This window comes from Triticum aestivum, chromosome 5A (genome assembly GCF_018294505.1).
Source record: "Triticum aestivum cultivar Chinese Spring chromosome 5A, IWGSC CS RefSeq v2.1, whole genome shotgun sequence".
NCBI classification, from domain to species: domain Eukaryota; kingdom Viridiplantae; phylum Streptophyta; class Magnoliopsida; order Poales; family Poaceae; genus Triticum; species Triticum aestivum.
The window spans coordinates 563,302,914-563,314,731 of NC_057806.1; the positions used below are offsets into that span (position 1 = coordinate 563,302,914).

Consider the following 11,818-nt stretch of genomic DNA (forward strand, 5'->3'; position numbering starts at 1 on the left):
TATGCATAGGAAGTATGTTAGACTTAAATGTGCTAGTCATATTCTTCATGATGCTCTCTTTATGTTACAATTCTTATCTTTTATGTGAGCATCATTGAAATCATCATGCCTAGATAGGGGCGTTAAACAATAGCGCTTGTTGGGAGGCAACCCAACTTTATTTTTGTTCCTTGCCTTTTGTGCCTGTTTAGTGATAAATAATTCATCTAGCCTCTGCTTAGATGTGGTTTTATGCTTTTAATTAGTGTTTGTGCCAAGTAGAACCTTTGGGAAGACTTTGGGGAAGTCTTGTTGATCATGTTGTAAAAAAACAGAAACTTTAGCGCTCACGAGAACTACTGCCATTTTTATTTGGAGAGAGCTATTTAATTAATTCTTTTTGCAGATGATTAATAGATAAATCCCTCAGGTCCAGAAAGTTATTTGAGAATTTTATGAGTTCCAGAAGTATACGTTTGATCCAGATTACTACAGACTGTTCTGTTTTTGACAGATTCTGTTTTTCGTGTGTTGTTTGCTTATTTTGATGAATCTATGGCTAGTAAAAGAGTTTATAAACCATAGAGAAGTTGGAATACAGTAGTTTTAACACCAATATAAATAAAAAATGAGTTCATTACAGTACCGTGAAGTAGTGTTTTGTTTTCTTTCGCTAACGGAGCTTACGAGTTTTCTGTTAAGTTTTGTGTTGTGAAGTTTTCAAATTTGGGTAAAGATTCGATGGACTATGGAACAAGGAGTGGTAAGAGCCTAAGATTGGGGATGCCCAAGGCACCCCAAGGTAATATTCAAGGATAGCCAAGAGCCTAAGCTTGGGGATGCCCCAGAAGGCATCCCCTCTTTCGTCTTCATTCATCGGTAACTTTACTTGGAGCTATATTATTATTCACCACATGATATGTGTTTTGCTTGGAGCGTCAATTTATTTTGTTAGGATTTTATTGCTGTTATTTAGAACAATTTTTTGCATATTTTATTTCAATAACAGTGGCATTGATAGCCTTTACTATGCCTATTTTAGAAGTCCACATGTTGCTGTTTGAAAACAGAAAGTTTACCGCTGTTGCAATAATTCCCTAGAAAAGTCAGAATGTGATAAAATGTTGAAACATTTTGCATATTAAGCTCTGATAAATTTAATACAGTGGGAATTTTCTTTCATAATTTTTGGAGCTAGGGAAGTATGTATGTTGCATCATTCTTTACAGACTATCCTGTTTAGGCAGATTGCTGTTATGTTTGCATTGTTTGCATATGTTTGCTTCTTTAATGATTCTATTTGAGGATAGGACTATTAGATATGTAGAGGAATTTAGTATTTGAATAATAATTTTAGTGATTTGCTACAGTAGAGTATGATAAGGTTTTTGCAATGGTTTATACTAACTTATCTCACGAGTCCTTGTTGAGTTTTGTGTGGATGAAGCTTTTGAGATTTAGGGAGACCGTGATATGAGAGGAATTAAGGAGACACAAAAGCTCAAGCTTGGGGATGCCCAAGGCATCCCAATATAATATTTCGAGAAGTCTCAAGCATATAAGCTTGGGGATGCCCCGGTTGGCATCCCATCTTTCTTCTTCAACAACTATCGGTTAGTATCGGTTGATCCTAAGTTTTTTGCTTCTTCACATGATGTCTGCCATTCTTAGAATGCCATTTTATTTTGCTTTGCTTGCTGTTTGAATAAAATACCAAGATCTGGAATTATTAAATGTTAGAGTCTTCACATAGTTGCATAATTATTCGACTACTCATTGATCTTCACTTATATCTTTCGGAGTAGTTTGTCGTTTGCTCTAGTGCTTCACTTATATCTTTTTAGAGCATGGTGGTAGTTTTATTTTATAGAAATAGATGAACTCTCATGCTTCACTTATATTATTTTGAGAGTCTTAAATAGCATGGTAATTTGCTTAAAATCCTAATATGCTATGTATACAAGATTAATAATAAAATTCTCTTATGAGTGTTTTGAATACTAAGAGAAGTTTGATGCTTGATGATTGTTTTGAGATATGGAGGTAATAATATCAAAGTCGTGCTAGTTTAGTAGTTGTGAATTTGAGGAATACTTGTGTTGAAGTTTGCAAGTCCCGTAGCATGCACGTATGGTAAACGTTATGTAACAAATTTGAAACATGATGTGTTATTTGATTGTCTTTCTTATGAGTGGCGGTTGGGGACGAGCGATGGTCTTTTCCTACCAATCTATCCCCCTAGGAGCATGCGCATAATGCTTTGGTTTTTGATGGCTTGTAGATTTTTGCAATAAATATATGAGTTCTTTATGACTAATGTTGAGTCCATGGATTATACGCACTCTCATCCTTCCATCATTGCTAGCCTCTTCGGTACCGTGTATTGCCCTTTCTCACATTGAGAGTTGGTGCAAACTTCGCCGGTGCATCCTAACCCCGTGATATGATACGCTCTTTCACATATAAACCTCCTTATATCTTCCTCAAAACAGCCACCATACCTACCTATTATGGCATTCCCATAGCCATTCCGAGATATATTGCCATGCAACTTTCCATCATTCCGTTCATCATGACACATTCATCATTGTCATATTGCTTAGCATGATCATGTAGTTGACATAGTATTTGTGGCAAAGCCACCATTCATAATTCTTTCATACATGTCACTCTTGGTTCATTGCATATCCCTGTACACCGTCGGAGGCATTCATATAGAGTCATACTTTGTTCTAGTATCGAGTTGTAATCATTGAGTTGTAAATAAATAGAAGTGTGATGATCATCATCCAATAGAGCATTTTCCCAAAAAATAGAAAGGCCAAAGAAAAAAAGAAGGCCAAAAAAATAAAAAAAAATAAAAAAATAAAATAAAAAGGGGCAATGCTACTATCCTTTTACCACACTTGTGCTTCAAAGTAGCATCGTAATCTTCATGATAGAGAGTCTCTTGTTTTGTCACTTTCATATACTACTGGGAACTTTTCATTATAGAACTTGGCTTGTATATTCCAACAATGGGCTTCCTCAAAATGCCCTAGGTCTTCGTGAGCAAGCAAGTTGGCTGCACACCCACTTAGTTTCTTTTGTTGAGCTTTCATACATTTATAGCTCTAGTGCATCCGTTGCATGGCAATCCCTACTCCTTGCATTAACATCAATCGATGGACATCTCCATAGCCCATTGATTAGCCTCGTTGATGTGAGACTTTCTCCTTTTTGTCTTCTCCACATAACCCCCCTCATTATATTCTATTCCACTCATAGTGCTATATCCATGGCTCGCGCTCATGTATTGCGTGAAAGTTTATGAGTTTGAGATTACTAAAGTATGAAACAATTGCTTGGCTTGTCATCGGGGTTGTGCATGATGAGAGCATTCTTGTGTGATGAAAATGAAACATGACTAAACTATATGATTTTGTAGGGATGAACTTTCTTTGGCCATGTTATTTTGAGAAGACATGATTGCTTAGTTAGTATGCTTGAAGTATTATTATTTTATATGAACTTTTGTCTTGAATCTTTCGGATCTGAATATTCATACCACAATTAAGAAGAATTACATTGAAATTATGCCAACTAGCATTCCACATCAAAAATTATCTTTTTATCATTTACCTACTCGAGGACGAGCAGGAATTAAGCTTGGGGATGCTTGATACGTCTCCAACGTATCTATAATTTTTGATTGCTCCATGATATATTATCTACTGTTTTGGGCAATATTGGGCTTTATTTTCCGCTTTTATATTATTTTTGGGACTAACCTATTAACCGGAGGCCCAACCCAGATTTGTTGTTTTATGCCTATTTCAGTGTTTCGAAGAAAAGGAATATCAAACGGAGTCGAAATGGAAAAAAATCAACTGGAGAAGTTACTTTTGGAAGGAAACCTACCGGATAGACTTGGACCCTATGTCAGAAGATGAAGGAGGAGCTCACGAGGGTAGGGGTGCGCCCACCCCCCTGGGGCGCGCCCCCCTGCCTCGTGGCCCCCCCTTCGGTCCACCGACGTACTCCTTTCACCCATATATACCCATGTATCCTAAAACTTCCAGAACGGAGATTAGATCGGGAGTTCCGCCAGAAGCCTCCGTAGCCACTGAAAGCCAATCTAGACCCGTTCCGGCACCCTGCCGGAGGGGGCAATCCCTCTCCGGTGGCCATCTTCATCATCCCGGTGCTCTCCATGACGAGGAGGGAGTAGTTCTCCCTCGGGGCTGAGGGAATGTACCAGTAGCTATGTGTTTGATCTCTCTCTCTCTCTCGTGTTCTTGATTTGGCACGATCTTGATGTATCGCGAGCTTTGCTATTATAGTTGGATCTTATGTTTCTCCTCCCCCTCTTCTCTCTTGTAATGAATCGACTTTCCCCTTTGAAGTAATCTTATCGGATTGAGTCTTTAAAGATTTGAGAACACTTGATGTATGTCTTGCCGTGCATATCTGTGGTGACAATGGGATATCACGTGATTCACTTGATGTATGTTTTGGTGATCAACTTGCGGGTTCCGCCCATGAACCTATGCATAGGGGTTGGCACGCGTTTTCGTCGTGATTCTCCGGTAGAACTTTGGGGCACTCTTTGAGGTCCTTTGTGTTGGTTGAATAGATGAATCTGAGATTGTGTGATGCATATCGTATAATCATACCCACGAATACTTGAGGTGACATTGGAGTATCTAGGTGACATTAGGGTTTTGATTGATTTGTGTCTTAAGGTGTTATTCTAGTACGAACTCTAGGGTTGTTTGTGACACTTATAGGAATAGCCCAACGGATTGATTGGAAAGAATAACTTTGAGGTGGTTTCGTACCCTACCATAATCTCTTCGTTCGTTCTCCGTTATTAGTGACTTTGGAATGACTCTTTGTTGCATGTTGAGGGATAGTTATGTGATCCAATTATGTTATTATTGTTGAGGGAACTTACACTAGAGAAAGTATGAACCCTAGGCCTTGTTTCCTAGCATTGCAATACCGTTTACGCTCACTTTTATTATTAGTTACCTTGCTGTTTTTATATTTTCAGATTACAAAAACCATTATCTACCATTCATATACCACTTGTATCACCATCTCTTCGCCGAACTAGTGCACCTATACAATTTACCATTGTATTAGGTGTGTTGGGGACACAAGAGACTCTTTGTTATTTGGTTGCAGGGTTGCTCGAGAGAGACCATCTTCATCCTACGCCTCCTACGGATTGATAAACCTTAGGTCATCCACTTGAGGGAAATTTGCTACTGTCCTACAAACCTCTGCACTTGGAGGCCCAACAACGTCTACAAGAAGAAGGTTGTGTAGTAGACATCACCTGCAAAGTTCTCCAAGAAGAACGAAAGCTTGAACCTCGTAAACATACTCAATGGGCTCCTCGAACACGAAATCGTCTCCCGGCTCTACCCAAGCAAGAACAACAATCAAAGGGAGACACAATCAACCACGTGCAATGCTCAAGCAACATGATGCAAAACATGGAAGGATATGAGGGATGCGGTATGTGATGCATATGCATGATTTGGAAAGGAATGATTGAACCTGGACTCAACTTGGAAAACCAAGAGTGCCACTGGAAAGGTGAGTTGATTTCGGTCGAAATCAATATAAAGATCACCGGAATCGGATGCACGGTTTGAAAATGGCAAGCAAAACAAAAATGACACTGATCTGCGATAAACAACAAGTAGCCTTCTAAATGCATCAAGATAAATAAGCTACTGCACTCAAACATAGCAAAAAAATACATGGCAGAGATCCACTCAAGATGCTTGACAAAAGATGAACACTGAGCTACGGCTAATTCACTCAATAACAGGTTCAAACAAGCATGGCAAAAGTGCAAAAGATAACAGGTTTCAGACTTAGTGAAATTGACAGCATGTCAGGAATTTAACATCAGGAAGCAATGTTTAAAGCATGATAACTACATGCTACATGAACATATCATGGAAAAGAAAGGCATGGAATAAAACTACTCAAAGCATACAACAAAAGTCCCTTAGTGACCATGAGCCAAAAGGGATCAGAAAATACAATTGCAAGCATGTGAACATAGCAAAAACATAAACAGATTTAGACTTAGTGAAAAACTGGAGCATGGCAAAACAGATAACGAGTAGGCATGTTTACGAGCTCGATGCACTCACTACAATGTATTTCATGACAAACTAAGTATACACCCAGCAAATAGACATGGCATAGAAGCTAGACATGGCAAGAACAACATCATAGCATGCACGAATCAACTACAACAAGCTCGGCAAAATTGCTAAACATGTTAACAATCTGCGAGGAACATTTTATAGCAAAAGTAGAGCTCGATTGAGTCAAGTTAGGGTGCTCCGTAATTGCAAACAAAGACATGAATGGATAGAGCACCACAATATCTACAAAACATCCTTACTGATTATGCTCAAAAGAGGCACGGATCACTAGGAATCAACATGAACATATGGCATAAAAATAAGGACAGGACAGAGACTTAGTGAAATTCCCTGAAATCAGCAACATTGAGTAAGCTACTTTGCATGCTTGTGCTAGTCACCACAAAGATTACAAAAATACATGGCATACACCCCTGTAAAGATGGCATGGCATTCTACAAAACACATGTAGAGCTCAGGATCATAGCATGCACACATTAATCATGGCAAAAATGACAAAAGTGCATTTGCTGAAACGGATCTGAAATTATCATCACATAGCCCTCTTTCAATAGCATTTCGGGCATCAAGATGAGCTCGAATGAAAATGATGCAATGAGATAAAATGATGTACTCGTCGAGACGAACATTTCGATATGCTACACATTCAAAACGGAGCCACGGGTGCAAAGATATGATGCGATGAAATTGCCTAAAGATTACTGGGACTTGGTGAAATCTCAGGAAAAAGAGTGAGCGCTGGATTGCAAAACGGACAACGGGGAAAATGCTCGGATGCATGAGACGAACAAGTGTGCAAATGAAATGCACATGATGACATGATATGAAATGCATGACACGCAGGCACATGACAAGGCAACACAGCGAATAACTGGAAGATATCTGGCACATCGGTCTCGGGGCGTTACAGCCCAGCCCGTAAAAAGTTTTACAGGTGGCCCATAAGCCGCCCTCAATTCCTCCATATATTTACGGGTGTGGGGCATTTTAGGGTTCCCGTCCGGCAATCCTCCTAGCCACCTCCGCCGCAAAAATCATCCTTCGGCGACAAATCCTCACACCTCTGACGATGTTATGCGACGTATTTGACCACCTGATCTTACTGGAGATGGCGTCCGCGGGTTCCGGGCATGGAGGTGGCGGGGTGTTTGGCGACCGCAGTGGGTTCGGGTGTCGCGGGGGGTTTGGCGGTCACGGTGGGTTCGACGGCCGCAAGAGGCAACGACGACGATGAGGCCGACAGCTCCTCCTTCCCCCTCCCATGTCGGAGAGGCGCAGGGAGCAGGCGCGCACCCGCAGCACCGAAGTGCCAGCAGGGGCAACTTTCTGTCGCCTCGGGCGGCTCTTCGATCCGTCCATCTAGCGCCTCCGGGCGGCCGAGCGCGCCTGGTGGGAGGCGAAGGAGGCCGCCGCCGCCGGAGATGCAGTTGCGGTCGCGCGCGTGCCGACGCTTCTGGAGGAGTACCAACTCACCTCGACCCTCTCCGGCATGCTCATCCACCACACCCTCCACGACAACGAGCCCCCGCCCCGTAATGGCGACTCCGGCGACGACGGCTAGGAGTAGATGCTAGTATGACTTATCTAGTTTAGTAGCTCAAGGTTGAACTATCTATCGGGGTTCTATGTGCAGAACTATCTTACTTAGAACGCCCCGAATAATCGACCCGTTTCTCAAGCAGAGTCTTGCGAAACCTTCCCTCTTTACCTTCAATTACATCTTAAAGTGATTTGTATACTTTATTGTGACCATCCCTCGTCGGTTGCCCGCGACATCATTCCCATACTCTTTCTTTTTTAAGAAAAAAAGGGCTATAGTATCTCGTATTTTTAATGCTCTCTAATTCTAGCAGAACTCCTATAAGAATTTGTTAGGCGTAAATTCCTTGAACTGATTGATCCATGGCCTTAGGGCGGAATCCCTTTTTAACTCTTGATGATCTTTGTTGTGAACTAGATGTTTCAAATCGAGTGGGAATCCGACGACATTTAACGATATCTGTTTTGCCGATCCGTCCGCCGTTGCGCAATTTTTTTTACAGAATACTGTAAACGAAATTTATAAGATGGCGGTACACATCTGCTAGAAATGCTCTTAGATTCTTTTAAGTAGGTACTGATTGTAATGCTCTTTAAATTTACCAGCTGAATCCATCCTTCTTGCTCCTCTTCCGCCGCCACCCCTGCTAGGGTTACAACGAACGAGATGTCGACGACGGGGGCAGGAGTGGAGGCGGAGGTAGACGACGCCTATCACCTCGTCTTCAACTCGAAGGACTTCTCCGACCGGGAGCTTCGGGTAGAGGTCGTCGGCCGGGACAACGACGCGCCCGGCGCCGGAGGCTCACTTCCCCGCCGCAAGCGCCGCCGCGAGGAGGACGAAGGTGCGTACATAGCCACCCAGCAGCCCAGGCCTCCGCGGTTGCGTTGCGTGCACATCTTAATTAGTCTTCCCATTCGAACAGTGCTTAAAGGTAATCAATTTAGGTTTAGGCCCTTCAATTAGTAAGTTCCCCACAAACCCAAGATGAATCGATTGCAGATTTAACCCGACGAAGCAATTAACAAATTAGTATATGTTCACAATGCGTCAGCCTTAGATAAAAGGGACAAGGTGATCAATTATTTCACATCTTTCACAACAAAAATGTATGTGGGGAAATTTGGTTCATCGCCTGCTACATCGAATCTTCCAACTGCTATCTCTCTGACTGTAACATCAAAAGGTCCAAAACAAATACAACAGATTATTGTCCATATGCTATTGCCTTGTTGACTGCATGTCTGCATACTTGGAATATGAAGAAATAGTTTCATGATTATCTCAGCAAGTGTGTTCCACATTTCAGGTCAACACTAGCCTTTAGTTCACCTCTATTATTTCTCATGATCACTTACTGTTTAGTATGAATACATGTGAATTGTGGTACGCAACTGGTATGTCGGTACTGTAGTGGCAATCCGTTGCTCATCTTTGGTTGCCTGTTAATTTCATACAAACATTATGAGTGGTCTGGTTTTTTTTTACCTTTGTTACTTGGGTTCAGTATACTCGAATAGAATCCTTGGAGTAACATTTATGATTACTTTAGTATGCTTATTATGCTTGATGCGACTCATTGAGTATCTTGGTTTTCATGATGTTTAACATTATCCACATTTCTCAAGGTCAGGGTTGATTAAATGAACTGGCGCACATTGAGAAGACATTTTCAACAGCAAAAAACTTATCTAGTAATTCTGTTATGTGTCTTCTGTTTCTTCTCCCCTAGTTTTGCATGATTCTCTATATTTATCTGACCTTGGTATTTTACAGGTGATGATGGAGAAGATATCGACTCTTCTTATTGTGACGAGTCCACCAGTTTTACGAGTCGAGACCATATATATCAGCTCAGCGATTCTTTCTATAAAAAGTAATTTCTTCTTCAAGGTAATTCCGAGATCTTCTGAAATGCATTTGTTCTGTAATCAGTTAACTCGTCTTTCTTATAAGCTTCATGCTTCTTAGCTTTTCTCAAATGGCATGAAAGAATCTGGCCAGAGACAGGCAACACTTAGAATTGCTGATTCAGGTAACTCAAGTGTATGGTGTATCTTCTTATAACTGATAGTTCTAGTTTGTTATTGTCATTGTATTTTTTTATTTTTTAAATAAAATTGTTGATTAGTATAGAGAGGCCTATTTCATAGTTTCCTGCCACACTTTTCTACTTTGATATGAATTGTCTCTCGTTACCTTTATAAACTTTTGCTCCAAATGATTACGGGTTTCCCTAATGGATTATTGGAAATCAATGGTCATACTTAATAATCATGCAGGCAAAAAACAAAAACAAAAACAAAAAACAGATACCCCTTCTTTTTTGTACCCCTTTACTTAACTGTTACAGTGTGAGATTTTTGGACTGTTTCATTGATCCTTTATGCCTCCTTGCCCTTATTTCTTACTTGGAACAGAGTACAAGGCTTTCATGGAGCTTTTACATTTTATGTACAGTGGCAAGTTCACATCAACTGAGCCCACTCTGTTGGTTGATATCCTGATGGCTGCTGACAAATTTGAGGTTGTCTCTTGCATGAAGCTTTGCGGTCAGCAGCTCATAGACCTGCCTATGACCCCAGAATTGGCAGTGAGGTGCCTAGATCTCCCATGTTCCATTTCAGTTGCAACTGACCTGATAGAGGCAGCCAAGAAATTCCTTGCAAACAGATACAAGAATTTCCTGTCAACAAAGTAAGTAACCCCTGGATTGAGATACTTTTTTTTCCTTCTTTCATGCGGACATTGCTGTCATAAAATCATTATCTGCCTCATTTCAGGTTTCAGGATGAACTTATGAGAATCCCTCTCCCTGGGATTGTGGCCATCTTATCAAGGAATCACCCTGGTGTTGCATCTGAAGAATCCGTCTATGACTTCGTTCTTAGGTGGGCCCACTTCCAGTACCCAAATATAGAAAGAAGACACAAGATTTTGAGTTCAAGTTTACTTCCGCTGGTGCCACTAGTGCGTAATATGACCAATGCCATCCTAATTGATCAGCCTTCTTGTATAATGAACTTTACCCGTCAGGATTGATACGCTCGCCACCGTTCTATTGTGCGGGGCATGGTTTCTTCCTCTTGGCGATCTGTAAAAGGAACTATTTTTGCCTCTCAATAAAGAAGCTAGATGACAAGGGGCCAGTAAGGGGGACAATAGATTATGAGATTGAGGTAAAGAGGAGACCGTCCCTGGAGTTTCGCTCCTTGTGGAGGCGCACCACCACCAGCACCGATAATAGACAAATTCTTGGATGCAGGATTCCTTGGGCGGAGGTCAGTCCTGATGATAGCCCCTTCTTCGTCGACGACAAACTCCATCTGCGAGTTCATGTGAAGATAACTCCATAGTCATAGCGATGAATGCATTAGCCGCTAGGGTGTTGTGCCTCGCTCGAGTCTCTTCCTGTTTCTGCGAGCAAGGAGAAGCCCCTGTTCTATTAACATATGAAAAAGGGACATTTACATCTATGCCCTAATTTGCGCCCACTCTTAGATTTACCCCTAATTTCAAAGCCTGCTTAAATTTGCCCCTCCGCTGTTAGATGCACTTACAGAAATACCCTTCCGTGCCATTACCGTCCGGTCAAAGCATGTCAAAGCCGGTCAAAGGGCTTTGACTGTCCTGAAAAAAATAGCAAAAATATTCTAAAAAATCTGAAAATTTGTGGGATCAAAGATACTCAGGTATGCAAGGTGCGTGCAAAGTTTCGTGCTGTTTGTACATTCCAGGAGCTCGTGTCAGAGAAAAAACAATAAATATGTACGCTTGTGAACAATAAATTCAAAAAAATAGCAAGAAAATTCAAAAAAATATGAAATTTTTTGGCATCAAAGAGGCTCGGGTCTGCAAGCTGCGTGCAATTTTTTGTTGTGTTTGGACATTGGAGGGGCTTGTGGAGAAAAAAACAAAATTTGGCTCGGGAAAAAACTTGGGAAAAAATAACTATTTTGTTTTTTTCTTGCTAGAGCTCCTCGCATGTCATTTGATCACAAAAACTTGCAAGCACCTTGTGCACCCAAGCCACTTTGATGCCAAAAAAATTCATATTTTTTAAAATTTTCCTTGCTATTTTATTTCAAATTTATTGTTCACAAGCGTGCAGATTAATTGTTTTTCC

General features: G+C 41.0%; 1 pseudogene; it reads left to right on the forward strand.

Moving 5' to 3' along the window:
- Positions 1–8,212: 8,212 nt before the first annotated feature.
- LOC123107701 (BTB/POZ domain-containing protein POB1-like) lies at positions 8,213–11,048 on the forward strand (annotated as a pseudogene).
- Positions 11,049–11,818: the final 770 nt, after the last annotated feature.